This window comes from Pungitius pungitius, unplaced genomic scaffold, assembly GCF_949316345.1.
Source record: "Pungitius pungitius unplaced genomic scaffold, fPunPun2.1 scaffold_38, whole genome shotgun sequence".
In the NCBI taxonomy this organism is placed as follows: domain Eukaryota; kingdom Metazoa; phylum Chordata; class Actinopteri; order Perciformes; family Gasterosteidae; genus Pungitius; species Pungitius pungitius.
The window spans coordinates 181,815-209,048 of NW_026909784.1; the positions used below are offsets into that span (position 1 = coordinate 181,815).

Here is a 27,234-nt window from a genome sequence, read left to right on the forward strand (position 1 = left end):
CCGACTGTGGACGACCAATGAGAGACCTCTAAGGAGCGGACTGTGGACGACCAATGAGAGACCTCTACCCAAACGGTATCGTACGAGTCCGCCGGAGCTGAAAATAATTTATTCTTGACAATTATCAAGGATAATTATCAAGTCTAGCGGAAACAGCGAAACAGGCTATCATTGATAATTATTTTTAGCAATAATTATTTATACTGCCCTATCGTCGTTTGGAGGAGAGTTAATGTTTGCTAGCGAGCGAGCGAGCTGGCCAAGACGTCGTGCGGCAGGTAAAGTAACTTGGCAGCTAGTTCATGTTCAACCTCTCAGTAAAAAGTTCTGGTTTTACTCGCGATACTCCATAATAAACATCATTGTAAATTTTATTTGGTGTTATCCCACAAATAACGTTCAAGGCCAAGCTCTTGACGGTCATGTCAGGTAGCTACATTTCCAGCTAACTAAGTTACTTGACGGCTCATATCTCTCAGCGAAGCTGAAATCATAGTTCATAATGGTTCCATTACCCACCACTGAATATGATTTCTCAATATCCATGTCATCCTTTGGTAACAGATTAATCAAAGGGAATACAATCTTAAAGATTGATTAATTATCAGAGGAATCAGCTAGTCTCATAGGCCCAAGATTTATAATGTTATGATATACCAGTTCCCTTTATAATAACTCAAGAGATCCTTAATCTAAGTTATAACAGGGTTACAGCAGTTGTCATCCTGACCTGACACTTTATTCTCTTCTCCCCTGGGTGTTAAAATAAAAATCAATAGCCTGTTGTTCTCTGACATTCATTCTTACATTGTTCATATATTATTACAATATTTTAAACAATAGTAATATTTTTGTCGTTGTTGTGGGATTGCTCATTAGGAGATGGCGACCCCAGTAATCCGCGTCGTGAACCCAGATGCCCCTTGGCATCGGCAACAGGCTGTAGTGGTACCTACCAAAGAGGCCCGTGACTACAGGGAGAAGAGGATGGTCTTCCCCAAACCTCCAAGCCAGCTGCTGGAGCAGGCCTCTTCCCTGGCCTACGCAGAGCGGCTGCTTCGAGCAGAAGGAATCTCTGCACCATCACGTCAGCTGTGTCTGGGAAAGCTCGTTATTCCATTTGGCCAGTATGAAAATGCACCATTTCACTGGCTTGTGGCAAACGACGTGGGCTACGTGAAATAGTAAGAATGTTATAATATCGTTATCATGTTATTACCATTGTAGGCTATGCATTTTGAATATAGTTGGTATGAGCCTGTCTGTTTGCATAGATGAATTATGAGTGTTTATTTTTTTTCTTCATTATCTCAAGTGCAGTTATATTACTGATAGAAGTACTAAGTTAAAGTGTATGATTCCAGCATGCTCGACAAGCACAGACTGGAGGTTAGAAACCCACAGAGAAAAGGAAAGGTGGGGAACCACTTTATTCTTCTTCTTCTTACAATAGCAACACTTTTGGGGATGTTTCACTGGACAGGATGGGGATGAGAAGTTATAGTCTGAAAGAGATATATTGACATGTAAGTAGCTTCAAATGAAAATGATAAAATAAGGTGGACTTGACTTCATCACTTAATTAAATGTACTTAGTTACATTCCAGCTCAAGGTGAAGGTTTTACTCTCATGTGTACCAGCTGTGTACTAGTGTGGAGTTATTAAGACAAATTGACATTAAAACTTAACTTTGCTCTACTCAGGTCCCCATTGTGCAGCCCGGCCCTATCAGGTTTACCTGATGAGTGGCATTGCGCGGTGGAATTCGGACAGGAGTTCAGACGCCGTGTTTGGTGGCAAAGGACGGAACCACAGGACATACTCTGCACCGCTCATTGACCGCCTCAACACCCGCTGTCAGCAGCTGTTCGGCGAGACTGTGGAGGAGAATTTCCGGGCCCCCGCCAATGTTGCTTCCAACGAGTTGCTGGGGTTGGAATATTTATTCAGCCAAAGCACAGGTGAATCTGAACCATTTTCTCTCGTGGACATCATCAATGATGGACCTGGTCCAGAGGAGGAGGTGGTTCAGCATGGGCAGCCCAACCCAGATCCAGAAGCCGACGAAGCCTACCAGAGCGACGGGGAGGCTGGTGCCGACGTGTTGGATGCCATCCTGCCCCACATTAACCTCACCAGCAACGAAACCGCAACTGTGGACCCTCCAGCCTTTGTGAGTATATGTATATGTGGTCAAATGTAAATGCAATGCATTGATTGCTAACGTGATAACGTGCTCATTGGAACTTTTATATGGAAACTTGTCAACAGGTTGATGCCTGCAGTTCAAACCCGCTTCCTGGCTTTGAAAGGCTGGAAAAGTTCTGCTCTGCTCTGGTGGAAATCAGCCTTACAGAGGACAAGCTGACTCTTTCCACTGAGCAGAGGAACAAGGTCCTCGAAGCCTGGAACGCCGTGGAGGAGCACGACAAGCAGCCGCAGCAGTTCAACCAGCTCTACAGAACGCACTGGGGCAACACGCTCTACTGCCGCACTAAGAGAGACGATCTGGTTGATGCTGCTGTGATTCAGAAGCTTAAGATGGCTAAGCGCTACGCACCGGCTCAACAAGACGTCAGCGCTCAACACAACAGGCTGATGTACACACTGATTAAACTGCTGTGGCTGCGCTCCCCTCAAGGATCTCGCTGCAGTCCCGAGAAAAGCACAATTTGTAAGTCATATGAAAGAATCCAGCACCGGATTCTGGTGGAGGATCCGATCCTGTGCAAAGCTGGCATTCCCCTTCCAAAGATTAACATTAAAACCGTGCGGGACTTCATCCGACGTCAGGAGCGCCTCCTCAACATGAATGCCACAAAACAGTCCTCCACTGTAACGAAGATCACCTCAATTTCATCTGCTGACCTCCCTCCAGCACCCCACCAGCCGTCAGTCCTCCCTCCACCACTCTACCCTCTGATGGAGTACATGCCCACGCCCAGCACGGCAGGGACTAAGGTGTTGAAGGGAAGGACGGACATGATGATGCCTCTCTCCCGGCCTCAACCACCACTGCCACTCCTGAAACTGCCTGTTAAAACCACCCCTGCCACCTCCACCATCACCAGACCTCTGCCCTCCACATCTGTCTCCACAGCCAACATTGAGTGCGCTGGCCCCTCCACTCGGCATATATTGCCTGCGCATCCTCCACTGCCATCTCCGCCTACTGCTTGTGATTTAAGCTTACCATCCTGGGCAAGATCCACGCAGTACAAGCGAAAAAGTATGGATCAACCCTCTGCAGTTGGAGTCGAGGTGTCGCGGGTGCACAAACTCCCTCTATGTACATGCTGTGGCCGACCGACCCAGGGACATAAAAAATACAAAAGAAAGGTTTTCTGCCCTGTGACATTGATGTCAACTTCCAAGGGTCTGGACAAAACAGTGTACGACAGCTACGAACACTTCATTTCTGTTGTGGACAAACAGTGACAACCTGCATATTATGCAGTTGCATCACAGTGTTTTTTATATTGTATAGTTTAGATATTTGTGAAAATCCCGGTGCATATTGTTAATAGTTTAGATCGTAAAGATCCCTGTGCATGTTGTAAATAGTTTATATCTTAAAATACCTGTAAAATACCTGTGCATGTTGTAAATAGTGTAGATCTTAAAATACCTGTGCATGTTGTAAATAGTGTAGATCTTAAAATACCTGTGCATGTTGTAAATAGTGTAGATCTTAAAATACCTGTGCATGTTGTAAATAGTTTACATATTGTGTCTTTTATGACAGATGTACTGTTATATTTATGATTGTGCTCCCTTTTACTTGATAAAGCAGAATGTGTTACAGTGAAGCGTTGTGGAAAATTAATCATTATTTCCATTACAAATAAGAGACACAAATAAATATAGGGTGCCAGATTAAGTTTATAAGCCTTTATTAAAATATCTCATATGTTTTGAATAAAAACATTAGGCAGTTCTGAAATATCAAACCACTTCCAATTGTCATAAGGGAGTTTGAAAATAAAAAGGGTACACATTACATGTCAACACATATAAAACATTAACTCACAAGAATAGTTTTTATTTTAAATAAGTTCAGAAACAGTAAATAAACAGCTACAAATATACTTTCTAGATTTTCTATTTCTGCACAATTCAATAATAACTTCAGGTATCACAATCTGAATCAGAAACCATTTATTGCCACGCATGTTACACAGAGAAATTTGAGTTGGTGAATTGGAATAAGATACTGCAAAATAAGAAAAAAAAGCAAGAACAATATAAACAGATAAGTATGTTAAACAAAATCGATGTCTATATGTTTCCATGGTGAGAGAAACCACTGTAGAAAATGTTTCAATAATGATCAAAATACAAACAACAAAACATTTCCCAGTCATGCAATCAATACAGATGATCATCAGTCTAAATGACACTAAAAGCAGGTAAGACATTTTGGACGCCTTTTAATTGACTATTTGAAGTGATATTGTTTGCATGTATTCCAGTGGTGGGAAGTCCATGTAGCAGTCCTGTAAAAAAGCAATAGAGTAAATAAAAACAATGTTGCATAATTGGATTAATCTATCAGCTCGGGCCAATAGAGAACTACCAGGAAGTAAACAAACATTAATCACACATTCCATGAATAGTCAGCTCAGGAGCCAATAGAGATCTACCAGGAAGTAAACAAACATTAATCAAACATTCCATGTGTAGTCCACCAGGAGGCGCTATTTTTGCAAGTTTTACTGTGGATTGTAAGCAAATGGTCTTCGATTGAATTGCACTACTGTACGGCTCACCCCCATTCGCAGTGGTCAACACAGCCGGAGTGCAATGGCTGAGCCTCGCCCTGGGTGAACCACCTTTGTGATCATGGTATCTCCCCTGCCAGGTAAGTATAAGTTGGTAGTGACAGAGACAGGAGTGGTATTCCCAAACAGAGCACTTGGGGTGACGGTTCCCAGATGGCACCGTCCTCACAGATCAGTGAATTTAAAATCAGTGATCAGTGTGAAATGCAAAATAAAGGCACAATTGATGAGTAAACATATCAGTTGCTTGCCAAAAGTCTCAGCCAGTTGAGACTTGTACACAGAGGCAAACCAACTACCTAGACTACACCAATGAATTGGGTCACCAGTTATTTTTTTCACAAGATAAAGGTTGCACCGTTCCCGGAAGTGCTGCAATACCGGGTCAATGCTTGGAGTGAGCAGAGCAAGCCCCTTTTTCATCTCCCAGAGCTAAAAATCGGCTTAATATGTAGTCCTCATATAGAGGACATATCAGATATTAAACTGATAAGAACAGATACTACACTTGATCTTAGCCAAAAGGCCGAGAAGCGATGACACATGAATGTTTGCCTCCAGACCCAACGGACTAGCGCATCTCTCAAATGTCGGGGTGCGGCTCATACAAATGGGCGTGGCAGTCGCCTGTTACTTAACATCCCACTCCCCACGCAGCCTGTATTCTTAAAAATCTTTGATTTCCTTCCAATCAAAAGTGTAAGCTCTTGATGAACTCTTGTTGATTCCTTCCAATCAAAAGTGTAAGCTCTTGATTAACTCTTGTTGAATTCACTTCTAATTCAGAGAGTGATTTCACTTTTAGGCACCTCTGTCTAAAAATGGAACTAACCCCAAACAGCCCTCAAAAATGATTCGTTTTTTTGCAATAAAAAGTGTAAGCTCCTGCCTAAATCTTGATTTCACTCTAAATTCAGACAGTAATTTGAGACTTGATCCAAAGCTCAACCAGAGACTCCAGGAATAAGTTTACTCAAATGACAGGCTCTTCCATCGTACTAATTTCTTTTTCTTACAAGTACATGAGGCTTAGCCAAATAGCAGAGCCTGGCAAAAAATAAGGTCAACTCATTGTTGTTCCTCTCCACGGAAGTCTTTAGTAAAAGGCGAAAGACTTATGCGTATTGAAGAGAAACCAAAGTCAGTAGCACAATCAGGTGAAAGGCAGCCCTATATCCCTGTGGAACAAGTAATCCCTCTTGCGGTAGGGAGTGGTTGAGCTGCGGGTGTCCAAAGCCTAACCCATTTCCCAGCCCCCTTTCCTCAAAAAATCTATGATTTCTTTTCAATCAAAAATTGTAAGGCCCTCCTGAAATGTTGTCTGTTTACTTTGAATTCAGACAATCATTCAGTGATTTAACACTCCAGTGGTGAGTAAACAGGTCCATTGTTGGCAAAGAAGCTCAATCTTGGGGACCAACAGTAGTTCAAAGAGATGTGTGCAAGTGAAAAGCACTGGTTTTTCTTTGACACTAATATCAGTGGAGAGTGCGGACGCAGTCCCCAACTACCACAAAAACACTCTGAAAACTTCACACACAGGCTCAGGGCCACCACGGGAAGAGCATGCACGCAAGTACACACGTGCACGCACACACACACACACACTCGGACTGAATGGGAGTCAATGGGAGCTTCCCCAGGGGAACCTCCTATTGGGCCCAAAATCTACAGTGGCCCCCCTGAGGGCCCCGGGAGGAGCTGGTCCAAATTTCAGCAGCCCAGCACCAACCAAGACAGAGTTGCAGGCAAAATCCAAACTCATTTCCCGGTTTGTAGTGGTCGGTTTCACAAATTCTTGGACTGACAGCCGCACTCTGCAAACTTCACACACAAGCTCAGGGCCACCATGGGTAGAGCATGCACACGAGCACACACGTGCAAGCTCCTGATGAACTCTTGTTGAATTCACTTTGAATTCAGACAGTGATTTCACTTTCAGGCACCTCTGTCCGAAAATGGAATCACCCAAAAACAAACCTCAAAAGTCATTGATTTTTTTTCAATCAAAAATTGTAAGGCCCTCCTGAAATGTTGTTGGTTTACTGTTAATTCAGACAATCACTCAGTGGTTTAACACTCCAGTGGTGAGTATACTGGTCCATTGTTGGCAAAGAGGCTCAATCTTGGGGACCAACAGTAGTTGAAAGAGATGTGTCCAAGTGGAAAGCACTGGTTTTTCTTTGACACTAATATCAGGGGAGAGCGCGGACGCAGTCCCCCACTACCACAAATTATGCAGTCGAGATTCCCACATTTGAGGAATTCGCAGTGGTCAACACAGCCGGAGTGCAATGGCTGAGCCTCGCCCTGGGTGAACCACCTTTGTGATCATGGTATCTCCCCTGCCAGGTAAGTATAAGTTGGTAGTGACAGAGACAGGAGTGGTATTCCCAAACAGAGCACTTGGGGTGACGGTTCCCAGATGGCACCGTCCTCACAGATCAGTGAATTTAAAATCAGTGATCAGTGTGAAATGCAAAATAAAGGCACAATTGATGAGTAAACATATCAGTTGCTTGCCAAAAGTCTCAGCCAGTTGAGACTTGTACACAGAGGCAAACCAACTACCTAGACTACACCAATGAATTGGGTCACCAGTTATTTTTTTCACAAGATAAAGGTTGCACCGTTCCCGGAAGTGCTGCAATACCGGGTCAATGCTTGGAGTGAGCAGAGCAAGCCCCTTTTTCATCTCCCAGAGCTAAAAATCGGCTTAATATGTAGTCCTCATATAGAGGACATATCAGATATTAAACTGATAAGAACAGATACTACACTTGATCTTAGCCAAAAGGCCGAGAAGCGATGACACATGAATGTTTGCCTCCAGACCCAACGGACTAGCGCATCTCTCAAATGTCGGGGTGCGGCTCATACAAATGGGCGTGGCAGTCGCCTGTTACTTAACATCCCACTCCCCACGCAGCCTGTATTCTTAAAAATCTTTGATTTCCTTCCAATCAAAAGTGTAAGCTCTTGATGAACTCTTGTTGATTCCTTCCAATCAAAAGTGTAAGCTCTTGATGAACTCTTGTTGATTCCTTCCAATCAAAAGTGTAAGCTCTTGATTAACTCTTGTTGAATTCACTTCTAATTCAGAGAGTGATTTCACTTTTAGGCACCTCTGTCTTAAAATGGAACTAACCCCAAACAGCCCTCAAAAATCATTCGTTTTTTTGCAATCAAAAGTGTAAGCTCCGGCCTAAATCTTGATTTCACTCTAAATTCAGACAGTAATTTGAGACTTGATCCAAAGCTCAACCAGAGACTCCAGGAATAAGTTTACTCAAATGACAGGCTCTTCCATCGTACTAATTTCTTTTTCTTACAAGTACATGAGGCTTAGCCAAATAGCAGAGCCTGGCAAAAAATAAGGTCAACTCATTGTTGTTACTCTCCACGGAAGTCTTTAGTAAAAGGCGAAAGACTTATGCGTATTGAAGAGAAACCAAAGTCAGTAGCACAATCAGGTGAAAGGCAGCCCTATATCCCTGTGGAACAAGTAATCCCTCTTGCGGTAGGGAGTGGTTGAGCTGCGGGTGTCCAAAGCCTAACCCATTTCCCAGCCCCCTTTCCTCAAAAAATCTATGATTTCTTTTCAATCAAAAATTGTAAGGCCCTCCTGAAATGTTGTTGGTTTACTGTGAATTCAGACAATCATTCAGTGATTTAAGACTCCAGTGGTGAGTAAACAGGTCCATTGTTGGCAAAGAAGCTCAATCTTGGGGACCAACAGTAGTTCAAAGAGATGTGTGCAAGTGAAAAGCACTGGTTTTTCTTTGACACTAATATCAGTGGAGAGTGCGGACGCAGTCCCCAACTACCACAAAAACACTGCCCTGCACTCTGAAAACTTCACACACAGGCTCAGGGCCACCACGGGAAGAGCATGCACGCAAGTACACACGTGCACGCACACACACACACACTCGGACTGAATGGGAGTCAATGGGAGCTTCCCCAGGGGAACCTCCTATTGGGCCCAAAATCTACAGTGGCCCCCCTGAGGCCCCCGGGAGGAGCTGGTCCAAATTTCAGCAGCCCAGCACCAACCAAGACAGAGTTGCAGGCAAAATCCAAACTCATTTCCCGGTTTGTAGTGGTCGGTTTCACAAATTCTTGGACTGACAGCCGCACTCTGCAAACTTCACACACAAGCTCAGGGCCACCATGGGTAGAGCATGCACACGAGCACACACGTGCAAGCTCCTGATGAACTCTTGTTGAATTCACTTTGAATTCAGACAGTGATTTCACTTTCAGGCACCTCTGTCCGAAAATGGAATCACCCAAAAACAAACCTCAAAAGTCATTGATTTTTTTTCAATCAAAAATTGTAAGGCCCTCCTGAAATGTTGTTGGTTTACTGTTAATTCAGATAATCACTCAGTGGTTTAACACTCCAGTGGTGAGTATACTGGTCCATTGTTGGCAAAGAGGCTCAATCTTGGGGACCAACAGTAGTTGAAAGAGATGTGTCCAAGTGGAAAGCACTGGTTTTTCTTTGACACTAATATCAGGGGAGAGCGCGGACGCAGTCCCCCACTACCACAAATTATGCAGTCGAGATTCCCACATTTGAGGAATTCGCAGTGGTCAACACAGCCGGAGTGCAATGGCTGAGCCTCGCCCTGGGTGAACCACCTTTGTGATCATGGTATCTCCCCTGCCAGGTAAGTATAAGTTGGTAGTGACAGAGACAGGAGTGGTATTCCCAAACAGAGCACTTGGGGTGACGGTTCCCAGATGGCACAGTCCTCACAGATCAGTGAATTTAAAATCAGTGATCAGTGTGAAATGCAAAATAAAGGCACAATTGATGAGTAAACATATCAGTTGCTTGCCAAAAGTCTCAGCCAGTTGAGACTTGTACACAGAGGCAAACCAACTACCTAGACTACACCAATGAATTGGGTCACCAGTTATTTTTTTCACAAGATAAAGGTTGCACCGTTCCCGGAAGTGCTGCAATACCGGGTAAATGCTTGGAGTGAGCAGAGCAAGCCCCTTTTTCATCTCCCAGAGCTAAAAATCGGCTTAATATGTAGTCCTCATATAGAGGACATATCAGATATTAAACTGATAAGAACAGATACTACACTTGGTCTTAGCCAAAAGGCCGAGAAGCGATGACACATGAATGTTTGCCTCCAGACCCAACGGACTAGCGCATCTCTCAAATGTCGGGGTGCGGCTCATACAAATGGGCGTGGCAGTCGCCTGTTACTTAACATCCCACTCCCCACGCAGCCTGTATTCTTAAAAATCTTTGATTTCCTTCCAATCAAAAGTGTAAGCTCTTGATGAACTCTTGTTGATTCCTTCCAATCAAAAGTGTAAGCTCTTGATGAACTCTTGTTGAATTCACTTCTAATTCAGAGAGTGATTTCACTTTTAGGCACCTCTGTCTAAAAATGGAACTAACCCCAAACAGCCCTCAAAAATGATTCGTTTTTTTGCAATAAAAAGTGTAAGCTCCTGCCTAAATCTTGATTTCACTCTAAATTCAGACAGTAATTTGAGACTTGATCCAAAGCTCAACCAGAGACTCCAGGAATAAGTTTACTCAAATGACAGGCTCTTCCATCGTACTAATTTCTTTTTCTTACAAGTACATGAGGCTTAGCCAAATAGCAGAGCCTGGCAAAAAATAAGGTCAACTCATTGTTGTTCCTCTCCACGGAAGTCTTTAGTAAAAGGCGAAAGACTTATGCGTATTGAAGAGAAACCAAAGTCAGTAGCACAATCAGGTGAAAGGCAGCCCTATATCCCTGTGGAACAAGTAATCCCTCTTGCGGTAGGGAGTGGTTGAGCTGCGGGTGTCCAAAGCCTAACCCATTTCCCAGCCCCCTTTCCTCAAAAAATCTATGATTTCTTTTCAATCAAAAATTGTAAGGCCCTCCTGAAATGTTGTCTGTTTACTTTGAATTCAGACAATCATTCAGTGATTTAACACTCCAGTGGTGAGTAAACAGGTCCATTGTTGGCAAAGAAGCTCAATCTTGGGGACCAACAGTAGTTCAAAGAGATGTGTGCAAGTGAAAAGCACTGGTTTTTCTTTGACACTAATATCAGTGGAGAGTGCGGACTGCCCTGCACTCTGAAAACTTCACACACAGGCTCAGGGCCACCACGGGAAGAGCATGCACGCAAGTACACACGTGCACGCACACACACACACACTCGGACTGAATGGGAGTCAATGGGAGCTTCCCCAGGGGAACCTCCTATTGGGCCCAAAATCTACAGTGGCCCCCCTGAGGGCCCCGGGAGGAGCTGGTCCAAATTTCAGCAGCCCAGCACCAACCAAGACAGAGTTGCAGGCAAAATCCAAACTCATTTCCCGGTTTGTAGTGGTCGGTTTCACAAATTCTTGGAGACCTGTCTTGGACTGACAGCCGCACTCTGCAAACTTCACACACAAGCTCAGGGCCACCATGGGTAGAGCATGCACACGAGCACACACGTGCAAGCTCCTGATGAACTCTTGTTGAATTCACTTTGAATTCAGACAGTGATTTCACTTTCAGGCACCTCTGTCCGAAAATGGAATCACCCAAAAACAAACCTCAAAAGTCATTGATTTTTTTTCAATCAAAAATTGTAAGGCCCTCCTGAAATGTTGTTGGTTTACTGTTAATTCAGACAATCACTCAGTGGTTTAACACTCCAGTGGTGAGTATACTGGTCCATTGTTGGCAAAGAGGCTCAATCTTGGGGACCAACAGTAGTTGAAAGAGATGTGTCCAAGTGGAAAGCACTGGTTTTTCTTTGACACTAATATCAGGGGAGAGCGCGGACGCAGTCCCCCACTACCACAAATTATGCAGTCGAGATTCCCACATTTGAGGAATTCGCAGAGGTCGAGTCCACAGTAGTGCAAAGTCTACAGTGACTGTAGACAGTTACGGGTTATGATTGGTCGACATGACTGTGGACTTCCAATCACATCACAGGAGCCGACTGTGGACGACCAATGAGAGACCTCTAAGGAGCGGACTGTGGACGACCAATGAGAGACCTCTACCCAAACGGTATCGTACGAGTCCGCCGGAGCTGAAAATAATTTATTCTTGACAATTATCAAGGATAATTATCAAGTCTAGCGGAAACAGCGAAACAGGCTATCATTGATAATTATTTTTAGCAATAATTATTTATACTGCCCTATCGTCGTTTGGAGGAGAGTTAATGTTTGCTAGCGAGCGAGCGAGCTGGCCAAGACGTCGTGCGGCAGGTAAAGTAACTTGGCAGCTAGTTCATGTTCAACCTCTCAGTAAAAAGTTCTGGTTTTACTCGCGATACTCCATAATAAACATCATTGTAAATTTTATTTGGTGTTATCCCACAAATAACGTTCAAGGCCAAGCTCTTGACGGTCATGTCAGGTAGCTACATTTCCAGCTAACTAAGTTACTTGACGGCTCATATCTCTCAGCGAAGCTGAAATCATAGTTCATAATGGTTCCATTACCCACCACTGAATATGATTTCTCAATATCCATGTCATCCTTTGGTAACAGATTAATCAAAGGGAATACAATCTTAAAGATTGATTAATTATCAGAGGAATCAGCTAGTCTCATAGGCCCAAGATTTATAATGTTATGATATACCAGTTCCCTTTATAATAACTCAAGAGATCCTTAATCTAAGTTATAACAGGGTTACAGCAGTTGTCATCCTGACCTGACACTTTATTCTCTTCTCCCCTGGGTGTTAAAATAAAAATCAATAGCCTGTTGTTCTCTGACATTCATTCTTACATTGTTCATATATTATTACAATATTTTAAACAATAGTAATATTTTTGTCGTTGTTGTGGGATTGCTCATTAGGAGATGGCGACCCCAGTAATCCGCGTCGTGAACCCAGATGCCCCTTGGCATCGGCAACAGGCTGTAGTGGTACCTACCAAAGAGGCCCGTGACTACAGGGAGAAGAGGATGGTCTTCCCCAAACCTCCAAGCCAGCTGCTGGAGCAGGCCTCTTCCCTGGCCTACGCAGAGCGGCTGCTTCGAGCAGAAGGAATCTCTGCACCATCACGTCAGCTGTGTCTGGGAAAGCTCGTTATTCCATTTGGCCAGTATGAAAATGCACCATTTCACTGGCTTGTGGCAAACGACGTGGGCTACGTGAAATAGTAAGAATGTTATAATATCGTTATCATGTTATTACCATTGTAGGCTATGCATTTTGAATATAGTTGGTATGAGCCTGTCTGTTTGCATAGATGAATTATGAGTGTTTATTTTTTTTCTTCATTATCTCAAGTGCAGTTATATTACTGATAGAAGTACTAAGTTAAAGTGTATGATTCCAGCATGCTCGACAAGCACAGACTGGAGGTTAGAAACCCACAGAGAAAAGGAAAGGTGGGGAACCACTTTATTCTTCTTCTTCTTACAATAGCAACACTTTTGGGGATGTTTCACTGGACAGGATGGGGATGAGAAGTTATAGTCTGAAAGAGATATATTGACATGTAAGTAGCTTCAAATGAAAATGATAAAATAAGGTGGACTTGACTTCATCACTTAATTAAATGTACTTAGTTACATTCCAGCTCAAGGTGAAGGTTTTACTCTCATGTGTACCAGCTGTGTACTAGTGTGGAGTTATTAAGACAAATTGACATTAAAACTTAACTTTGCTCTACTCAGGTCCCCATTGTGCAGCCCGGCCCTATCAGGTTTACCTGATGAGTGGCATTGCGCGGTGGAATTCGGACAGGAGTTCAGACGCCGTGTTTGGTGGCAAAGGACGGAACCACAGGACATACTCTGCACCGCTCATTGACCGCCTCAACACCCGCTGTCAGCAGCTGTTCGGCGAGACTGTGGAGGAGAATTTCCGGGCCCCCGCCAATGTTGCTTCCAACGAGTTGCTGGGGTTGGAATATTTATTCAGCCAAAGCACAGGTGAATCTGAACCATTTTCTCTCGTGGACATCATCAATGATGGACCTGGTCCAGAGGAGGAGGTGGTTCAGCATGGGCAGCCCAACCCAGATCCAGAAGCCGACGAAGCCTACCAGAGCGACGGGGAGGCTGGTGCCGACGTGTTGGATGCCATCCTGCCCCACATTAACCTCACCAGCAACGAAACCGCAACTGTGGACCCTCCAGCCTTTGTGAGTATATGTATATGTGGTCAAATGTAAATGCAATGCATTGATTGCTAACGTGATAACGTGCTCATTGGAACTTTTATATGGAAACTTGTCAACAGGTTGATGCCTGCAGTTCAAACCCGCTTCCTGGCTTTGAAAGGCTGGAAAAGTTCTGCTCTGCTCTGGTGGAAATCAGCCTTACAGAGGACAAGCTGACTCTTTCCACTGAGCAGAGGAACAAGGTCCTCGAAGCCTGGAACGCCGTGGAGGAGCACGACAAGCAGCCGCAGCAGTTCAACCAGCTCTACAGAACGCACTGGGGCAACACGCTCTACTGCCGCACTAAGAGAGACGATCTGGTTGATGCTGCTGTGATTCAGAAGCTTAAGATGGCTAAGCGCTACGCACCGGCTCAACAAGACGTCAGCGCTCAACACAACAGGCTGATGTACACACTGATTAAACTGCTGTGGCTGCGCTCCCCTCAAGGATCTCGCTGCAGTCCCGAGAAAAGCACAATTTGTAAGTCATATGAAAGAATCCAGCACCGGATTCTGGTGGAGGATCCGATCCTGTGCAAAGCTGGCATTCCCCTTCCAAAGATTAACATTAAAACCGTGCGGGACTTCATCCGACGTCAGGAGCGCCTCCTCAACATGAATGCCACAAAACAGTCCTCCACTGTAACGAAGATCACCTCAATTTCATCTGCTGACCTCCCTCCAGCACCCCACCAGCCGTCAGTCCTCCCTCCACCACTCTACCCTCTGATGGAGTACATGCCCACGCCCAGCACGGCAGGGACTAAGGTGTTGAAGGGAAGGACGGACATGATGATGCCTCTCTCCCGGCCTCAACCACCACTGCCACTCCTGAAACTGCCTGTTAAAACCACCCCTGCCACCTCCACCATCACCAGACCTCTGCCCTCCACATCTGTCTCCACAGCCAACATTGAGTGCGCTGGCCCCTCCACTCGGCATATATTGCCTGCGCATCCTCCACTGCCATCTCCGCCTACTGCTTGTGATTTAAGCTTACCATCCTGGGCAAGATCCACGCAGTACAAGCGAAAAAGTATGGATCAACCCTCTGCAGTTGGAGTCGAGGTGTCGCGGGTGCACAAACTCCCTCTATGTACATGCTGTGGCCGACCGACCCAGGGACATAAAAAATACAAAAGAAAGGTTTTCTGCCCTGTGACATTGATGTCAACTTCCAAGGGTCTGGACAAAACAGTGTACGACAGCTACGAACACTTCATTTCTGTTGTGGACAAACAGTGACAACCTGCATATTATGCAGTTGCATCACAGTGTTTTTTATATTGTATAGTTTAGATATTTGTGAAAATCCCGGTGCATATTGTTAATAGTTTAGATCGTAAAGATCCCTGTGCATGTTGTAAATAGTTTATATCTTAAAATACCTGTAAAATACCTGTGCATGTTGTAAATAGTGTAGATCTTAAAATACCTGTGCATGTTGTAAATAGTGTAGATCTTAAAATACCTGTGCATGTTGTAAATAGTGTAGATCTTAAAATACCTGTGCATGTTGTAAATAGTTTACATATTGTGTCTTTTATGACAGATGTACTGTTATATTTATGATTGTGCTCCCTTTTACTTGATAAAGCAGAATGTGTTACAGTGAAGCGTTGTGGAAAATTAATCATTATTTCCATTACAAATAAGAGACACAAATAAATATAGGGTGCCAGATTAAGTTTATAAGCCTTTATTAAAATATCTCATATGTTTTGAATAAAAACATTAGGCAGTTCTGAAATATCAAACCACTTCCAATTGTCATAAGGGAGTTTGAAAATAAAAAGGGTACACATTACATGTCAACACATATAAAACATTAACTCACAAGAATAGTTTTTATTTTAAATAAGTTCAGAAACAGTAAATAAACAGCTACAAATATACTTTCTAGATTTTCTATTTCTGCACAATTCAATAATAACTTCAGGTATCACAATCTGAATCAGAAACCATTTATTGCCACGCATGTTACACAGAGAAATTTGAGTTGGTGAATTGGAATAAGATACTGCAAAATAAGAAAAAAAAGCAAGAACAATATAAACAGATAAGTATGTTAAACAAAATCGATGTCTATATGTTTCCATGGTGAGAGAAACCACTGTAGAAAATGTTTCAATAATGATCAAAATACAAACAACAAAACATTTCCCAGTCATGCAATCAATACAGATGATCATCAGTCTAAATGACACTAAAAGCAGGTAAGACATTTTGGACGCCTTTTAATTGACTATTTGAAGTGATATTGTTTGCATGTATTCCAGTGGTGGGAAGTCCATGTAGCAGTCCTGTAAAAAAGCAATAGAGTAAATAAAAACAATGTTGCATAATTGGATTAATCTATCAGCTCGGGCCAATAGAGAACTACCAGGAAGTAAACAAACATTAATCACACATTCCATGAATAGTCAGCTCAGGAGCCAATAGAGATCTACCAGGAAGTAAACAAACATTAATCAAACATTCCATGTGTAGTCCACCAGGAGGCGCTATTTTTGCAAGTTTTACTGTGGATTGTAAGCAAATGGTCTTCGATTGAATTGCACTACTGTACGGCTCACCCCCATTCGCAGTGGTCAACACAGCCGGAGTGCAATGGCTGAGCCTCGCCCTGGGTGAACCACCTTTGTGATCATGGTATCTCCCCTGCCAGGTAAGTATAAGTTGGTAGTGACAGAGACAGGAGTGGTATTCCCAAACAGAGCACTTGGGGTGACGGTTCCCAGATGGCACCGTCCTCACAGATCAGTGAATTTAAAATCAGTGATCAGTGTGAAATGCAAAATAAAGGCACAATTGATGAGTAAACATATCAGTTGCTTGCCAAAAGTCTCAGCCAGTTGAGACTTGTACACAGAGGCAAACCAACTACCTAGACTACACCAATGAATTGGGTCACCAGTTATTTTTTTCACAAGATAAAGGTTGCACCGTTCCCGGAAGTGCTGCAATACCGGGTCAATGCTTGGAGTGAGCAGAGCAAGCCCCTTTTTCATCTCCCAGAGCTAAAAATCGGCTTAATATGTAGTCCTCATATAGAGGACATATCAGATATTAAACTGATAAGAACAGATACTACACTTGATCTTAGCCAAAAGGCCGAGAAGCGATGACACATGAATGTTTGCCTCCAGACCCAACGGACTAGCGCATCTCTCAAATGTCGGGGTGCGGCTCATACAAATGGGCGTGGCAGTCGCCTGTTACTTAACATCCCACTCCCCACGCAGCCTGTATTCTTAAAAATCTTTGATTTCCTTCCAATCAAAAGTGTAAGCTCTTGATGAACTCTTGTTGATTCCTTCCAATCAAAAGTGTAAGCTCTTGATGAACTCTTGTTGATTCCTTCCAATCAAAAGTGTAAGCTCTTGATGAACTCTTGTTGATTCCTTCCAATCAAAAGTGTAAGCTCTTGATGAACTCTTGTTGAATTCACTTATAATTCAGAGAGTGATTTCACTTTTAGGCACCTCTGTCTAAAAATGGAACTAACCCCAAACAGCCCTCAAAAATCATTCGTTTTTTTGCAATCAAAAGTGTAAGCTCCTGCCTAAATCTTGATTTCACTCTAAATTCAGACAGTAATTTGAGACTTGATCCAAAGCTCAACCAGAGACTCCAGGAATAAGTTTACTCAAATGACAGGCTCTTACATCCTACTAATTTATTTTTCTTACAAGTACATGAGGCTTAGCCAAATAGCAGAGCCTGGCAAAAAATAAGGTCAACTCATTGTTGTTCCTCTCCACGGAAGTCTTTAGTAAAAGGCGAAAGACTTATGCGTATTGAAGAGAAAGCAAAGTCAGTAGCACAATCAGGTGAAAGGCAGCCCTATATCCCTGTGGAACAAGTAATCCCTCTTGGGGTAGGGAGTGGTTGAGCTGCAGGTGTCCAAAGCCTAACCCATTTCCCAGCCCCCTTTCCTCAAAAAATCTATGATTTCTTTTCAATCAAAAATTGTAAGGCCCTCCTGAAATGTTGTTGGTTTACTGTGAATTCAGACAATCATTCAGTGATTTAACACTCCAGTGGTGAGTAAACAGGTCCATTGTTGGCAAAGAAGCTCAATCTTGGGGACCAACAGTAGTTCAAAGAGATGTGTGCCAGTGAAAAGCACTGGTTTTTCTTTGACACTAATATCAGTGGAGAGTGCGGACGCAGTCCCCAACTACCACAAAAACACTGCCCTGCACTCTGAAAACTTCACACACAGGCTCAGGGCCACCACGGGAAGAGCATGCACGCAAGTACACACGTGCACGCACACACACACACACACTCGGACTGAATGGGAGTCAATGGGAGCTTCCCCAGGGGAACCTCCTATTGGGCCCAAAATCTACAGTGGCCCCCCTGAGGGCCCCGGGAGGAGCTGGTCCAAATTTCAGCAGCTCAGCACCAACCAAGACAGAGTTGCAGGCAAAATCCAAACTCATTTCCCGGTTTGTAGTGGTCGGTTTCACAAATTCTTGGAGACCTGTCTTGGACTGACAGCCGCACTCTGCAAACTTCACACACAAGCTCAGGGCCACCATGGGTAGAGCATGCACACGAGCACACACGTGCAAGCTCCTGATGAACTCTTGTTGAATTCACTTTGAATTCAGACAGTGATTTCACTTTCAGGCACCTCTTTCCGACAATGGAATCACCCAAAAACAAACCTCAAAAGTCATTGATTTTTTTTCAATCAAAAATTGTAAGGCCCTCCTGAAATGTTGTTGGTTTACTGTTAATTCAGACAATCACTCAGTGGTTTAACACTCCAGTGGTGAGTATACTGGTCCATTGTTGGCAAAGAGGCTCAATCTTGGGGACCAACAGTAGTTGAAAGAGATGTGTCCAAGTGGAAAGCACTGGTTTTTCTTTGACACTAATATCAGGGGAGAGCGCGGACGCAGTCCCCCACTACCACAAATTATGCAGTCGAGATTCCCACATTTGAGGAATTCGCAGTGGTCAACACAGCCGGAGTGCAATGGCTGAGCCTCGCCCTGGGTGAACCACCTTTGTGATCATGGTATCTCCCCTGCCAGGTAAGTATAAGTTGGTAGTGACAGAGACAGGAGTGGTATTCCCAAACAGAGCACTTGGGGTGACGGTTCCCAGATGGCACCGTCCTCACAGATCAGTGAATTTAAAATCAGTGATCAGTGTGAAATGCAAAATAAAGGCACAATTGATGAGTAAACATATCAGTTGCTTGCCAAAAGTCTCAGCCAGTTGAGACTTGTACACAGAGGCAAACCAACTACCTAGACTACACCAATGAATTGGGTCACCAGTTATTTTTTTCACAAGATAAAGGTTGCACCGTTCCCGGAAGTGCTGCAATACCGGGTCAATGCTTGGAGTGAGCAGAGCAAGCCCCTTTTTCATCTCCCAGAGCTAAAAATCGGCTTAATATGTAGTCCTCATATAGAGGACATATCAGATATTAAACTGATAAGAACAGATACTACACTTGATCTTAGCCAAAAGGCCGAGAAGCGATGACACATGAATGTTTGCCTCCAGACCCAACGGACTAGCGCATCTCTCAAATGTCGGGGTGCGGCTCATACAAATGGGCGTGGCAGTCGCCTGTTACTTAACATCCCACTCCCCACGCAGCCTGTATTCTTAAAAATCTTTGATTTCCTTCCAATCAAAAGTGTAAGCTCTTGATGAACTCTTGTTGATTCCTTCCAATCAAAAGTGTAAGCTCTTGATGAACTCTTGTTGATTCCTTCCAATCAAAAGTGTAAGCTCTTGATGAACTCTTGTTGATTCCTTCCAATCAAAAGTGTAAGCTCTTGATGAACTCTTGTTGAATTCACTTATAATTCAGAGAGTGATTTCACTTTTAGGCACCTCTGTCTAAAAATGGAACTAACCCCAAACAGCCCTCAAAAATCATTCGTTTTTTTGCAATCAAAAGTGTAAGCTCCTGCCTAAATCTTGATTTCACTCTAAATTCAGACAGTAATTTGAGACTTGATTCAAAGCTCAACCAGAGACTCCAGGAATAAGTTTACTCAAATGACAGGCTCTTACATCCTACTAATTTATTTTTCTTACAAGTACATGAGGCTTAGCCAAATAGCAGAGCCTGGCAAAAAATAAGGTCAACTCATTGTTGTTCCTCTCCACGGAAGTCTTTAGTAAAAGGCGAAAGACTTATGCGTATTGAAGAGAAAGCAAAGTCAGTAGCACAATCAGGTGAAAGGCAGCCCTATATCCCTGTGGAACAAGTAATCCCTCTTGGGGTAGGGAGTGGTTGAGCTGCAGGTGTCCAAAGCCTAACCCATTTCCCAGCCCCCTTTCCTCAAAAAATCTATGATTTCTTTTCAATCAAAAATTGTAAGGCCCTCCTGAAATGTTGTTGGTTTACTGTGAATTCAGACAATCATTCAGTGATTTAACACTCCAGTGGTGAGTAAACAGGTCCATTGTTGGCAAAGAAGCTCAATCTTGGGGACCAACAGTAGTTCAAAGAGATGTGTGCCAGTGAAAAGCACTGGTTTTTCTTTGACACTAATATCAGTGGAGAGTGCGGACGCAGTCCCCAACTACCACAAAAACACTGCCCTGCACTCTGAAAACTTCACACACAGGCTCAGGGCCACCACGGGAAGAGCATGCACGCAAGTACACACGTGCACGCACACACACACACACACTCGGACTGAATGGGAGTCAATGGGAGCTTCCCCAGGGGAACCTCCTATTGGGCCCAAAATCTACAGTGGCCCCCCTGAGGGCCCCGGGAGGAGCTGGTCCAAATTTCAGCAGCTCAGCACCAACCAAGACAGAGTTGCAGGCAAAATCCAAACTCATTTCCCGGTTTGTAGTGGTCGGTTTCACAAATTCTTGGAGACCTGTCTTGGACTGACAGCCGCACTCTGCAAACTTCACACACAAGCTCAGGGCCACCATGGGTAGAGCATGCACACGAGCACACACGTGCAAGCTCCTGATGAACTCTTGTTGAATTCACTTTGAATTCAGACAGTGATTTCACTTTCAGGCACCTCTTTCCGACAATGGAATCACCCAAAAACAAACCTCAAAAGTCATTGATTTTTTTTCAATCAAAAATTGTAAGGCCCTCCTGAAATGTTGTTGGTTTACTGTTAATTCAGACAATCACTCAGTGGTTTAACACTCCAGTGGTGAGTATACTGGTCCATTGTTGGCAAAGAGGCTCAATCTTGGGGACCAACAGTAGTTGAAAGAGATGTGTCCAAGTGGAAAGCACTGGTTTTTCTTTGACACTAATATCAGGGGAGAGCGCGGACGCAGTCCCCCACTACCACAAATTATGCAGTCGAGATTCCCACATTTGAGGAATTCGCAGTGGTCAACACAGCCGGAGTGCAATGGCTGAGCCTCGCCCTGGGTGAACCACCTTTGTGATCATGGTATCTCCCCTGCCAGGTAAGTATAAGTTGGTAGTGACAGAGACAGGAGTGGTATTCCCAAACAGAGCACTTGGGGTGACGGTTCCCAGATGGCACCGTCCTCACAGATCAGTGAATTTAAAATCAGTGATCAGTGTGAAATGCAAAATAAAGGCACAATTGATGAGTAAACATATCAGTTGCTTGCCAAAAGTCTCAGCCAGTTGAGACTTGTACACAGAGGCAAACCAACTACCTAGACTACACCAATGAATTGGGTCACCAGTTATTTTTTTCACAAGATAAAGGTTGCACCGTTCCCGGAAGTGCTGCAATACCGGGTCAATGCTTGGAGTGAGCAGAGCAAGCCCCTTTTTCATCTCCCAGAGCTAAAAATCGGCTTAATATGTAGTCCTCATATAGAGGACATATCAGATATTAAACTGATAAGAACAGATACTACACTTGATCTTAGCCAAAAGGCCGAGAAGCGATGACACATGAATGTTTGCCTCCAGACCCAACGGACTAGCGCATCTCTCAAATGTCGGGGTGCGGCTCATACAAATGGGCGTGGCAGTCGCCTGTTACTTAACATCCCACTCCCCACGCAGCCTGTATTCTTAAAAATCTTTGATTTCCTTCCAATCAAAAGTGTAAGCTCTTGATGAACTCTTGTTGATTCCTTCCAATCAAAAGTGTAAGCTCTTGATGAACTCTTGTTGATTCCTTCCAATCAAAAGTGTAAGCTCTTGATGAACTCTTGTTGATTCCTTCCAATCAAAAGTGTAAGCTCTTGATGAACTCTTGTTGAATTCACTTATAATTCAGAGAGTGATTTCACTTTTAGGCACCTCTGTCTAAAAATGGAACTAACCCCAAACAGCCCTCAAAAATCATTCGTTTTTTTGCAATCAAAAGTGTAAGCTCCTGCCTAAATCTTGATTTCACTCTAAATTCAGACAGTAATTTGAGACTTGATCCAAAGCTCAACCAGAGACTCCAGGAATAAGTTTACTCAAATGACAGGCTCTTACATCCTACTAATTTATTTTTCTTACAAGTACATGAGGCTTAGCCAAATAGCAGAGCCTGGCAAAAAATAAGGTCAACTCATTGTTGTTCCTCTCCACGGAAGTCTTTAGTAAAAGGCGAAAGACTTATGCGTATTGAAGAGAAAGCAAAGTCAGTAGCACAATCAGGTGAAAGGCAGCCCTATATCCCTGTGGAACAAGTAATCCCTCTTGGGGTAGGGAGTGGTTGAGCTGCAGGTGTCCAAAGCCTAACCCATTTCCCAGCCCCCTTTCCTCAAAAAATCTATGATTTCTTTTCAATCAAAAATTGTAAGGCCCTCCTGAAATGTTGTTGGTTTACTGTGAATTCAGACAATCATTCAGTGATTTAACACTCCAGTGGTGAGTAAACAGGTCCATTGTTGGCAAAGAAGCTCAATCTTGGGGACCAACAGTAGTTCAAAGAGATGTGTGCCAGTGAAAAGCACTGGTTTTTCTTTGACACTAATATCAGTGGAGAGTGCGGACGCAGTCCCCAACTACCACAAAAACACTGCCCTGCACTCTGAAAACTTCACACACAGGCTCAGGGCCACCACGGGAAGAGCATGCACGCAAGTACACACGTGCACGCACACACACACACACACTCGGACTGAATGGGAGTCAATGGGAGCTTCCCCAGGGGAACCTCCTATTGGGCCCAAAATCTACAGTGGCCCCCCTGAGGGCCCCGGGAGGAGCTGGTCCAAATTTCAGCAGCTCAGCACCAACCAAGACAGAGTTGCAGGCAAAATCCAAACTCATTTCCCGGTTTGTAGTGGTCGGTTTCACAAATTCTTGGAGACCTGTCTTGGACTGACAGCCGCACTCTGCAAACTTCACACACAAGCTCAGGGCCACCATGGGTAGAGCATGCACACGAGCACACACGTGCAAGCTCCTGATGAACTCTTGTTGAATTCACTTTGAATTCAGACAGTGATTTCACTTTCAGGCACCTCTTTCCGACAATGGAATCACCCAAAAACAAACCTCAAAAGTCATTGATTTTTTTTCAATCAAAAATTGTAAGGCCCTCCTGAAATGTTGTTGGTTTACTGTTAATTCAGACAATCACTCAGTGGTTTAACACTCCAGTGGTGAGTATACTGGTCCATTGTTGGCAAAGAGGCTCAATCTTGGGGACCAACAGTAGTTGAAAGAGATGTGTCCAAGTGGAAAGCACTGGTTTTTCTTTGACACTAATATCAGGGGAGAGCGCGGACGCAGTCCCCCACTACCACAAATTATGCAGTCGAGATTCCCACATTTGAGGAATTCGCAGTGGTCAACACAGCCGGAGTGCAATGGCTGAGCCTCGCCCTGGGTGAACCACCTTTGTGATCATGGTATCTCCCCTGCCAGGTAAGTATAAGTTGGTAGTGACAGAGACAGGAGTGGTATTCCCAAACAGAGCACTTGGGGTGACGGTTCCCAGATGGCACCGTCCTCACAGATCAGTGAATTTAAAATCAGTGATCAGTGTGAAATGCAAAATAAAGGCACAATTGATGAGTAAACATATCAGTTGCTTGCCAAAAGTCTCAGCCAGTTGAGACTTGTACACAGAGGCAAACCAACTACCTAGACTACACCAATGAATTGGGTCACCAGTTATTTTTTTCACAAGATAAAGGTTGCACCGTTCCCGGAAGTGCTGCAATACCGGGTCAATGCTTGGAGTGAGCAGAGCAAGCCCCTTTTTCATCTCCCAGAGCTAAAAATCGGCTTAATATGTAGTCCTCATATAGAGGACATATCAGATATTAAACTGATAAGAACAGATTTTTTCTTTCGAAAAGTTTTATTGGTACTTTTTCTTGTCCAACATCAGTCAATCAAAGTACTTTTTAGGTAAAAAGGTCGAAAACAGTATACAAGGATGTTTTTTAGAAAGGGATCTTTGCATTTACAACATACATTCAAATTTAAAAACCAACCAGATTTTACAGAATTGACACATGACTTTAAAAGTAATCTATCATCTCTTGTTGTGCAGGATTTGCGAGAGGGGTCTCGTTTTTTTTTTCTTTTTTTTTTTTTTTTCTTTTTTCTTCTCTCTCTTCAAAACGGATTTTCCTGGGTACTCTGTAGTTGGTACTCAGGAGAGCCCCACCCAATGCTCCTTCCCACCTGCCTCTCCCGGAGAGTCAGGCCGCCGCTGCTTTGACCTCTGCATGTGTGGCTCCGGCTCCTTCGTCCGAATGGGCACAGAGGCGATTCTTCTTTTTGGCTGTGCCCTTGGCCTTCCGCCTGCGGCCATTTGGACCGTTGCTGCGGCCATTCGGGTCACAGCCATGGGGGGGATCTGCATGTGCCTTCTTACCAGCATGTTTCTGGAGGTCCATATGGCATCTGTAATTGCGACTAGGGTGACCCACTGTTTGGCAAAGTCACTTGCTGGGATTTTTGCTTTTTCGCTCACCCCATACAACACTAGCTGCGCTGTCAGGACCTCCTTTGCTGGCAAGTACGGGAAATTCAAGGAGCCGGCCATTGCCCACTGGTCTACGGCAGCACTGCACTCCCACAGCAGGTGCCTCACAGACTCTGGTGCGCCACAGCCTGGTCTGGGGCAGGTCGAGTGTGCAGACATCCCGCGGGAGTACATGACGGACCTGACTGGGAGGATCTCGTGAGCCACCATCCATGACAGGTCCCGGAGTCTGTTTGGAAGAGCAGGGTTGTTTACATTGTGCCAAACTGTTGATGGCTTTCCAAATGCTAGCCCACGTACTGGGGTAACTGGATCTCGTTCCTGCACAACAGAAATTAGACAGCGGTGATTAGTTAGTGCCTTTAAGTCCTCCTGTTCGAGTTTAAAATTTTGTAAAAAGGTCTGGATAAAAGCATAGGCCGGTGGCAGGTTAAAGGAAACTGGTTTTCTCAAATCCTTGGGTATAAGTTTTAAAGTTCTGAGATAGGACCCCATCCAGAACTGGGTTATTGCTGCAGTCTTTGGGTTTCTTGATGGTGCTGTTGCAGCGGTGAGATGCAGTGCAGTGTATCTGCTTCCTAAGAACAAAAGCAGGTCCGGCACTCCTTTTCCTCCTTTTTTCTTTGTCTTTTTCATTTCACTTCTTCTCAGTCGTTCCCACTTGGACCCCCACAGGAAATAAAAGATGGCTCTTTCCAACTCTGAAAGCACTTTTTTTGGTGGTAAGAAAACAGAACAGATGAGTAGAAACAAAGGTAAGATCACAGCTTTGATAATTAGAACCTTTCCTTCTAAGGTCAGTCCTCTCAGTGTCCAGTAACCTAGTCTCTGCCTAACTTTTCTTATCACGTCTGGCCAATTGGTTTCCCCCCGCCCTTCTGCATTGAATTTGATCCCAAGTATTCTTTGATCAGTCTGGGTCACAGTCAGGGGGAGTTCTGTGGTTTCTGTGGCCTTCCATGGTCCATAAAATTGAGCTTGGGTCTTGCTTCTGTTGAGCTTTGACCCAGAGGCCCGTCCATACCAGTCAGTGAGGTCCAGTGTCCTGTAGACAGATGAAAGATCAGTGCATATGATGTTTATGTCGTCCATATATAAGATGCATTTGGTTTCGAGTCCTCCACTCCCTGGCACTATTACCCCATTGATTTGTTTGTCTTTTCTCAAGGCTCTTGCCAAAGGTTCGATACCTATAACATAGAGGAGGGCAGATAACGGACAACCTTGGCGAACACCGCAGTTTATGTTAACTGCTTTTGTCAGGTGTCCGTTAGCAACAAATTTGCTTGTAATGCCCCGGTACAGCAATCCCACCCATCTTATCATCCTCTCCGGGAAGCCCACTTTTTGCAGCACTTGAAAGAGGTACTGGTGCGAGACCCGATCAAAGGCTTTTTCAAAGTCTAAATTTAGGACTACTAGCCGAATGTTTCTGTCTCTCGCATAACAGATGGTGTCTCGGATCAGTATGAGGCTATCTGTGATCTTCCTCCCAGGTACGGCACAGGCTTGATCTGGGTGAATCATCTCCCCTAAGACTCCAGACATCCGTGATGCCAATATTTTGCTAAAAAGTTTACAGTCACAGTTTAAAAGGGTGATCGGTCTCCAGTTCTTCAGGTCTGTTTTTTCCTTACCTTTATGCAGGAGGGTCACTATTCCTACTCTAAAGCTTTCAGGTAGTTGATCAAATTTTTCAAGTTCCATGAAGACAGTGAGCAAGTCAGGGTTTAGAATGTCCCAAAAGGTTTAGTAGAATTCCCAGGGGAGGCCATCCTCTCCTGGAGACTTCCCTGTTTTAAAACTTTTCATGCAGTTGCTTAACTCTGGTATGGTAAAATTGTGGGTTAAAAGCCTGCTGTCTTCCACCGTTTTTTCAATGCATTTTAAAACATCCTCTATGGCTTCGCTCTTAACAGATTTTTCTTTGTAGAGCTCTGAATAAAAGTTTTCTATTACAGAAAGTATTTCTGCAGTTGTTTCAGCTGTGTCTCCGTTGTCTTTTTTCAGTCTTAGCATGCCCCCTCCTTTGTTTACAATTTTCTTAAAGAAATACCTTGTGCATTTTTCCCCTTCCTCAATCTCCCTTTCTTTACTTCTTAGAATAACACCTTTGCTTTTCGTTTCTGCTAACAACAACATATCTGCTTTGATTTCTTTTATTTCTTCCTTAAAATCTATCCCTTGTTTGTTTATTGTAAAATAGCGCTGTAGTCTCTTCTGTAGTCCCAACATGCGTCTATTGTCCTTATCTTTCTTTTTCTTACCTGCCTGTCTAAAGAAAGTCTTTGTCCTTTTTTTTATCATTTCCCACCAGTGTGCACGTGTATTGTACATGTCTTGGAGGGTCTGCCACTCTTGGTACTGCTCCCTAAACTGGCTAACTAACTCCTTATTTTTTAGTAGG

The 27,234-nt window shown here is 44.0% G+C and overlaps 19 non-coding genes and 1 pseudogene across 19 annotated transcripts; all 20 read right to left on the bottom strand.

The window, feature by feature from the left end:
• Window positions 1–4,706: 4,706 nt before the first annotated feature.
• LOC134109529 (U1 spliceosomal RNA) lies at window positions 4,707–4,870 on the bottom strand. The gene has a single exon (XR_009942937.1). It is a non-coding gene; the product is annotated as a U1 spliceosomal RNA (small nuclear RNA).
• Window positions 4,871–5,129: 259 nt separating this feature from the next.
• LOC134109563 (U2 spliceosomal RNA) lies at window positions 5,130–5,320 on the bottom strand. Its single transcript, XR_009942972.1, has one exon. It is a non-coding gene; the product is annotated as a U2 spliceosomal RNA (small nuclear RNA).
• Window positions 5,321–5,810: 490 nt separating this feature from the next.
• Window positions 5,811–5,926, bottom strand: LOC134109679 (U5 spliceosomal RNA). The gene has a single exon (XR_009943081.1). It is a non-coding gene; the product is annotated as a U5 spliceosomal RNA (small nuclear RNA).
• Window positions 5,927–6,978: 1,052 nt separating this feature from the next.
• Window positions 6,979–7,142, bottom strand: LOC134109483 (U1 spliceosomal RNA). The gene has a single exon (XR_009942892.1). It is a non-coding gene; the product is annotated as a U1 spliceosomal RNA (small nuclear RNA).
• Window positions 7,143–7,401: 259 nt separating this feature from the next.
• Window positions 7,402–7,592, bottom strand: LOC134109565 (U2 spliceosomal RNA). The gene has a single exon (XR_009942974.1). It is a non-coding gene; the product is annotated as a U2 spliceosomal RNA (small nuclear RNA).
• A 534-nt stretch (window positions 7,593–8,126) lies between these two features.
• LOC134109691 (U5 spliceosomal RNA) lies at window positions 8,127–8,242 on the bottom strand. The gene has a single exon (XR_009943093.1). It is a non-coding gene; the product is annotated as a U5 spliceosomal RNA (small nuclear RNA).
• A 1,060-nt stretch (window positions 8,243–9,302) lies between these two features.
• Window positions 9,303–9,466, bottom strand: LOC134109484 (U1 spliceosomal RNA). Its single transcript, XR_009942893.1, has one exon. It is a non-coding gene; the product is annotated as a U1 spliceosomal RNA (small nuclear RNA).
• Window positions 9,467–9,725: 259 nt separating this feature from the next.
• Window positions 9,726–9,916, bottom strand: LOC134109612 (U2 spliceosomal RNA). Its single transcript, XR_009943021.1, has one exon. It is a non-coding gene; the product is annotated as a U2 spliceosomal RNA (small nuclear RNA).
• Window positions 9,917–10,406: 490 nt separating this feature from the next.
• Window positions 10,407–10,522, bottom strand: LOC134109681 (U5 spliceosomal RNA). The gene has a single exon (XR_009943083.1). It is a non-coding gene; the product is annotated as a U5 spliceosomal RNA (small nuclear RNA).
• Window positions 10,523–16,450: 5,928 nt separating this feature from the next.
• LOC134109530 (U1 spliceosomal RNA) lies at window positions 16,451–16,614 on the bottom strand. The gene has a single exon (XR_009942938.1). It is a non-coding gene; the product is annotated as a U1 spliceosomal RNA (small nuclear RNA).
• A 259-nt stretch (window positions 16,615–16,873) lies between these two features.
• Window positions 16,874–17,064, bottom strand: LOC119206968 (U2 spliceosomal RNA). Its single transcript, XR_005118256.2, has one exon. It is a non-coding gene; the product is annotated as a U2 spliceosomal RNA (small nuclear RNA).
• Window positions 17,065–17,642: 578 nt separating this feature from the next.
• Window positions 17,643–17,758, bottom strand: LOC134109705 (U5 spliceosomal RNA). The gene has a single exon (XR_009943107.1). It is a non-coding gene; the product is annotated as a U5 spliceosomal RNA (small nuclear RNA).
• Window positions 17,759–18,833: 1,075 nt separating this feature from the next.
• LOC119206966 (U1 spliceosomal RNA) lies at window positions 18,834–18,997 on the bottom strand. The gene has a single exon (XR_005118254.1). It is a non-coding gene; the product is annotated as a U1 spliceosomal RNA (small nuclear RNA).
• A 259-nt stretch (window positions 18,998–19,256) lies between these two features.
• On the bottom strand, window positions 19,257–19,447 carry LOC134109566 (U2 spliceosomal RNA). Its single transcript, XR_009942975.1, has one exon. It is a non-coding gene; the product is annotated as a U2 spliceosomal RNA (small nuclear RNA).
• Window positions 19,448–20,025: 578 nt separating this feature from the next.
• Window positions 20,026–20,141, bottom strand: LOC134109706 (U5 spliceosomal RNA). The gene has a single exon (XR_009943108.1). It is a non-coding gene; the product is annotated as a U5 spliceosomal RNA (small nuclear RNA).
• A 1,075-nt stretch (window positions 20,142–21,216) lies between these two features.
• Window positions 21,217–21,380, bottom strand: LOC134109485 (U1 spliceosomal RNA). The gene has a single exon (XR_009942894.1). It is a non-coding gene; the product is annotated as a U1 spliceosomal RNA (small nuclear RNA).
• A 259-nt stretch (window positions 21,381–21,639) lies between these two features.
• On the bottom strand, window positions 21,640–21,830 carry LOC134109567 (U2 spliceosomal RNA). The gene has a single exon (XR_009942976.1). It is a non-coding gene; the product is annotated as a U2 spliceosomal RNA (small nuclear RNA).
• A 578-nt stretch (window positions 21,831–22,408) lies between these two features.
• LOC134109708 (U5 spliceosomal RNA) lies at window positions 22,409–22,524 on the bottom strand. Its single transcript, XR_009943110.1, has one exon. It is a non-coding gene; the product is annotated as a U5 spliceosomal RNA (small nuclear RNA).
• Window positions 22,525–23,599: 1,075 nt separating this feature from the next.
• LOC134109486 (U1 spliceosomal RNA) lies at window positions 23,600–23,763 on the bottom strand. The gene has a single exon (XR_009942895.1). It is a non-coding gene; the product is annotated as a U1 spliceosomal RNA (small nuclear RNA).
• Window positions 23,764–24,022: 259 nt separating this feature from the next.
• LOC119208953 (U2 spliceosomal RNA) lies at window positions 24,023–24,196 on the bottom strand (annotated as a pseudogene).
• Window positions 24,197–27,234: the final 3,038 nt, after the last annotated feature.